This window comes from Salvelinus sp. IW2-2015, unplaced genomic scaffold, assembly GCF_002910315.2.
Source record: "Salvelinus sp. IW2-2015 unplaced genomic scaffold, ASM291031v2 Un_scaffold824, whole genome shotgun sequence".
Taxonomy (NCBI): Eukaryota; Metazoa; Chordata; class Actinopteri; order Salmoniformes; family Salmonidae; genus Salvelinus; species Salvelinus sp. IW2-2015.
The window spans coordinates 327,892-334,913 of record NW_019942623.1 but is presented as its reverse complement, the minus strand read 5'-3'; positions in this window follow the sequence as shown (position 1 = coordinate 334,913).

Here is a 7,022-nt window from a genome sequence, read left to right as displayed (position 1 = left end):
TATGGGATTCAGTACTATTTATTCCTTCTTTTTGTTGTTTTTCCTCCTTTCTGACTTCGGCCTTGTGGGTTTTTTGAAAACACCAGAGAAGAGAGCGTGTCACTGCCGCACTGACTGTGCAACGCCTAGGGCTCGTCCAATTGAATTCAGAGAACTCCAAAAACACAGGAAAGGCACGGACTGCTCATGTTTGGCAAACAATTAAAGCTAATTAAAGCTCATTAATAGTGCTGTCATGGGACTTGCGATGGTCAAGTGGAAGGAAATAGAACAAGATGATTTTGAAGTGGATGCATACTTACATTAGAGTGGGAGGCATGCTAATAGGGACCGCAGACCGAAACATTGCCCTTAAGTGTTTGGATTGGATTTGACCTTACTTTTCTTTGATGGAACATTGTGTTCAAATTGGCCCTCCTTATTAAGGGCCACTCGAGCTTGATTGTACACAACATTGAATCAAGTCAGACTTTTGCCCAGTATTAGATTTGAACTCTCTCTTACCTCTAACCTTTCGCTGGCTCCACTCTCCACTCATAACCTCAGAGATGGTAGTATTAGCACCTGTTACTTCAGCGCTGTACAATGCAATACGCAGCGAGTGGGCTCAGCAGCATTTCATTGGCTAGGGCTATCATCCGCTGCTTCAGTGGAGCTAAATTGGGCCTAAGCTGTGTTAAAGCGCAGGTCCGTGGAGTGTAATAGAGAGACGTTGAGAGAGAGTTTCCTCTGAGGGCCCCGGACAGTGTCTCCTGAAGCAGAGAGAGATTACAGGTGTGTTGTTTTCACCAAGAGCCGCATCGTTTTTAAGAGCCAGTCAGTCATACAAAGGATCCTGCCATTGTTCCTCCGCTCTGTCACCAAAACACATTGCTTGGTGAGTAAAAGACCCAAAGAAAAGTCGGATGCGAACCTCTCACCTTGGTTTGGTTGCAGCCTGGATTGGAACCAACACTCTTCTCCCCTTCATTATTCTCGGCTCACAGGGATTTAGTTAATTCAGTTCATTCTCATTATTGGGTGACATTTACCATTGGCGTGATTACAGCGGACTTAATCCGGGGGTTGTCGCCACTGCGATTCTCTCTTAATTAACTTAACGCTTCCCCCGTAACTAAGGGAACGCCTGATTGAACAGCCAAGAGGATCAGCTGCTCTGCTGCTCTGTTTCGCTAGGGGTGGCGATGGTGACATTGGTGCGTCACACCATCAGCTATGGAGAAGGAACAAAATATGACTTTGTTTGCAGAAGCTCWGATTCCATGACAACCAACTCCACCATTGGTGCCATCGTGAGACAGTGAGCAAATAGTAACCCGGAGCGAGCCAGCCGGGCCCCCCTTCATTAGCGTAATCAATCAGATAGGGAGGACAATGTGACTAATACGCCCCCGTTGGGTGGTGGTGGCCCACGGCCAGTTTTGTCACAGGGCATCACACTCATTGTCCAACCAGCCCAATGCAATGCGTGGGTGGGTTTTTGACCTGGAGGGCCAAGCATTCGGAGAGTGGACGAGTCTTGCTTTTGTCAAGATTGTCTTCCAAGTACCGCTTGGGAAAAGCTTGAAGGCTCTCCCTGAAGCATTAGCGTGCCCATGTTGTGGTCATGGTCTAACCAGACCCTATTCATGGGTGATTGAGAACCTGCAGGGCGAAGCAATGGAAGGGTCAAGTTTTGGTACATTTTGTCCAAGGACCAGTGGGGAACTGCTCGAGGGCTCCCGGAAATGTCAGAGTGTCCAGTGTTTTGGTGAGCACATGCGACATAGGCCTAGATGACGTTCTCAGTGGCCCAAAGTGGGGTCGAAGTAGGACCCATCAAATGGTCTGAGGTGACCATAGCACTGCCTGCAGTCCTGATCTGATGGACAGTGGCAAGGGGGGAAAGATGAGACTAGGGCTGACATACTTACATGCTATCTTAGGCCATATGAGATCATCTACCGCCTTTGCAAAAGCAACAATGTCCTAGTTTACCTTTTCTGTTTTTCATTCAACGTTTTACAACGTAATTTCTTGACATCCTGGTTACCTCTTACTTCTCAAAAGTTTTTGGTAATCACCTTCCCAGAACCCCATATCTTTCAATAATCAGGGATCGGGATCCATTGAAAAAGAGATGACTATCTCAATGGTTCTCACCTGTTTGAAATAACCTCAACGATGAACCGTCTGACCTTCACCGTGGTTCATTTCTAAACAGGAAGTAATGCTATTCATCGCAATCACAGAAAACATTTCTGCCTTGTATCATTACTCCGTGTGTCCAGCACCATACCGGGGTTATGTTTTGAAAGTTTGCTCCAACCTGTTGCTTCGGTCTTTCGTTTTCTCACTCCATTCTTTGATTAGGCTTGAACGTCTCATGCCTAAGGGATCTATATCCCAATATCCAACCGGAGAAGATAAGTGACAAAAGTGAATCAAATCAAATGTTATTTCTCACATGCTTCCTAAACAACAGGTGTAGACTAACAGTGAAATGCTTCCTTATGGGTCCTTTCCAACAATGCAGAGTTAAAGATAAAACAATTATGATTGAAATAGTGACAAGAGGAATAAATACACAGTGAATAACAATAACGAGTAAAAAATAACATGGCTATATACAGGGAGTACCAATACCGAGTTGATGTGCAGGAGTACGAGGTCATTGAGGTAGCTATGTACTGTACATATAGGTAGGGGTAAAGTGACTAGGCAACAGGATAGATATTAGACTGAGCTGTAGAATATGGAGCAGCAGTGTACTGTATGTGGTGTGTGTGTGTATGTGTGGCTTGAGTATGCATGTGTGCACATGTTATGTGTGGGTGTGCACATAACACGGCGCTCTCCCTAATTGGTAGTTACAGTCTTGTCTCATCGCTGCAACTCGCGTACGTACTCAGGAGAGGCGAAGGTCGAGAGCCATGCGTCCTCCGAAACACGACCCTGCCAAACCGCACTGCTTCTTGACACACTGCTCGCTTAACCCGGAAGCCAGCCGCACCAATGTGTCGGAGGAAACACCGCACTGGCGACCGAAGTCAGTGTGCATGCGCCAAGCCGTCACAAGGAGTTGGTACCGCGCGATGGGTCCAGGACATCCCAGCCGGCCAAATCCTCCCCTATCCCGGACGACGCTGGGCCAATTGTGCACCGCCTCATGGGTCTCCCGGTCGCGTCCGGCTGCAACATAGCCCGGGATTGAACACTGATCTGTAGTGACACCTCTAGCACTGCCATGCAGTACCCTAGACCGCTGTACCACTCGGAAGGCCTTGATTAGGTATTTAGAGGTCTTATAGCTTATAGCTGTCAAGGTCCTTTCTCGGCCTTCCTCTGACAAGTCCTTGATGGCAGGGAGCTCGGCCCTAGTGATGTGCTGGGCTGTACTCACCACCCTATGTAGTGCCTTTGCGGTCGGGTGCCTTGCATTTACCATGCCAAGTGTTGATGTAGCCTGTCAAGATGCCCTTGAAGGTGCAGCTGTAGAACTTTTTGAGGACCCGAGGGGCCCATTGCAAATCTTTTCAGCTTCCTGAGGGGGAAGAGGCCATTGTGCCCTCTTCACAACTGTGTGGGTGTGTGTGGACAATGTTAATTCCTTATTGATTTGGACACAGAGGAACTTGCTCTCGACCCACTCCACTACAGCCCCATCGTTGTGGATGGGGGTGTGTTCACCCCTCCGTTTCCTGTAGTCCACGATCAGCTCTTTTGTTTTGCTGACATTGAGGGAGAGGTTGATGAAAGCTGTGGACGAGGACTAAATTGACACTAGAGAGGTGCAAGGAGAATGAATTCAACCGTCACCAATTCTCGTTAAAAGGGCCCTGGGCCTTTGTCAAAACTGGAGGATGCATCCCCCCACCCTTCTCCCTATCTCTCGCTCTCTCTTTCTCTCTCCCCGCCATTCCCCCATTTCCCTACTCCGAGCAATCACAACAAACTGACACCCTGCTCGGAATAACAACAAAGTCCATCCCTCAGGGCAAAGCTCTTCTCTACTGTTTTGTCATGCATCTTGTAAATAACATATTATCTTCAGCTGTTCTCCCCCCCCTAAGAGACTTTTCCTCCGAGATGTGAGATCCCCTCCAGGGTACTGTGGGTTTGCTGCACTCCCCTTTGTCTTCTTAAATCAAGGTGTCCCAGTCTCCATGGTCCCATCTAATCTCCTGTGCCTCTACATCTCTTTGTCAWCGAGCAATGCCGACTGCTTTTTATTCATTTCCTTTACCGTTTCTTGTAAGCATATGTCGCTTTGAGCCTTGCACTATCTAGAACCTGAAAGGGTTCTTCAGCTGCCCCCATAGGGGAACCCGTTGGAGAACCCTTTTTGGTTCCAGCTAGAACCCTTTCCTCAGAGGGTTCTACATGGAATCCAAAGGAGTTCCACCTGGAACCAAAAAGTGTTCTATCTGGAACCAAAAAGGGTTCTCCTATGGGGACAGCCAAATAACCCCTTGGAACCATTTCCAAATGGGTTATTCTGCACGTGTTGCAGAATTCACGCTATCCTCGTCCACCACCAATTAGCATGCAATTGCAATTTCTCTCTCTCTCTCTATCTCTCTCTCTATATATATATATACTGTATATTGTCAGCTGAGATGTATCAATATTTGAATGTCTGTATGTTATATATCCCTGATTCTATTCTCTATTCAAAGATATTTCGATTTAGCGAGGGATATGGAGGTATAGATACATATATTACCCCCTCTCCCCCAGCCAACTGTTGCAGAGAGCTGATAAGAGGCAACTTGAGTAATGAGATTGTTTCTGCTTGGCAGGAGCGAAAGGACCCCTATTTTCCACCTGAATCGGGTCATTTGCAGCTAAACAGCGTTATTCACTAACACATCTACCGGCAAAGTAGTAATCGTCCAAGTGACTTAAAAAAAGAATGAGAAAAGAGAGACAAAACATCAACAACAATCAGTAAGACAAACAGACTGATAATCCTGGGAGGAAATCACAGATGAACTTGCAATTTCCGCCACGGCACTCTGCAGTCTTTTTCTGTGTCTCCCTAAAAATAGCAGCTATCGGAAATATCAGGCTGTGTGTATGGTTGATGGAGTGTGCGAGTGTGTGTATTGTTTGTGTCTGTGAATGTGTTTGTGTGTATGATGGTTGTGCTTGCCTGTGTGTATTAATTTGTGTGTGTGTGTGTGTGTGTGTGTGTGTGTGTGTGTGTGTGTGTGGTGTGTGTGTGTGTGTGTGTGTGTATAGTGGCGGTAAAGCACAACACAGAAGCCCTGGATGAGTCAGCGAAAGGAGCACACTGTTCTCTCCCAGTCTAAATGATGTACGACATGGTCGTCCGTGGGTGGGTTGGAAGGCAGGGGTGCGAATTCCATTACACCTTGGTAAAGAGAGACAAAAGGAGATATAAAATGTAAGAAAAGAGGAGGAGAAGGTGCAATAAGCAACAGGTCCGGGCTCCGCGTGGGCGAGACTCACGCAGAGAGAGAGACACACACACACACACACCTCTCAACATGTAGCTGGTGCTTGGGGCATTGGTCTCTGCTGCATGGCATTTTTTTTGTCCCAGCGTGGAGATGATTGCAGTTCTGAACACACAAGCCCTGTTGTGACTCAGTGTAAAGAGGTTGACAAGTCCCGACACTCGGTGTGGGCACGCGTCCCAAATGYCACCCTAATCCCTACATAGTGCGTTACTCTGGGCCCCGGTCAAAAGTAGTGCACTATTGTAGGGGAAAGGGTGACATTTGGGACGCAGCGCAAAGAACTTTCCTCCTAGATTTCCTTTTCCATTCGTGCCACGTCATTTCTCCTTGGTTGTTTGTGTAGGCTGTGATAGGCTGGGATATGTCCTCCAGACTATTTGCTCTGTTGTTGGCTTTAGTTTACCGACCAGAAATCTTTCTGTCTTTGCCACGTCAATAGCCTGCATTTGGCGTCAATAGCCAGCAAATGGTCATATGATGATAAAGTGTACCTCCGTTCCCGGAATACTTCAAACATAGTCACGGTGTAAAAGTTGAGCCTGCCAATATCTGAGTGCACATACACTGATTCATACCTGGCCAGTGTAACTCAGACACATTTTTTMGGGGTCTTTAACCTGAGCTGTTGAAGTTGATACACCCCAGTGAAGACAGCAATTGGACATGTCCCCACTGAACTTTCTTTCTGCCACATGGTCGGTCTTAAAGGGATACTTCAGGATTTTGCCTATGGTAGTTAAAGGTAGTTGTGCGAGCCAATGCTAACTAGAATTAGCACAATGACAGGAAGTCTATGGGTAACTACTAGCATGCTAGAAGATAAACACAGACTTCCAGTCATTGCGCTAATGCTAGTTAGCATTGGCTCGTGAAACTACCTCTAACTTCCTTCATACTGGACACAGAGACATACAAATTGTATCCACYAGTTCATCTGACTCCGGGGAAGTGGATAAAGGGCCTCTTTGTCAAATCCCAGAGTATCTCTTTAAACTAGACCACAAACTGCTATACAGACTTAAACTGATAAATGTAACTGATAAAATGAGTCKCTTGGGGGGAATCAGGCCTTCAGTATTTGGGTTCTGGAGGCGCCAACCAGTGAATGTGAATGTAGGCCAGGGCTTGTAAAGGAGGCAGGGTCGTTTTAGAGGTAGCTGAGAGAGAGTGTCATTAATAATATAAACAGAGCCACTGCCCTCCTGCTGTCTCACAAGTCCTTTTTCTCTCCCCTATTTTTCTCTGCCTCTGACCCTCCTTCTCTGTCTTTCCTTTCACGCCTTCTGTTTCTCACATTCTCCCTCGTTCTCATCTCTCTCTCTATCTTATCTGTTTCGTCCCCCATCGCATTTATCTCTCTTCTCTCTCTCTCTCTCTCTCTCTCTCCTCTCTCTCTCTCTCTCTCTCTCCTCGGTCTCCTCCTTCTCTCTCTCTTCTCTCTCTCTCTCTCTCTCTTCTGCTCTTCTCTCTTCCATCTCCTCTCTCTCTCTCTTCTATCTCTTTCTTCTATTCTGTCCCTTCTCTCGCTCCTGATATCAGTCCTCTCTCCTCAAGAGG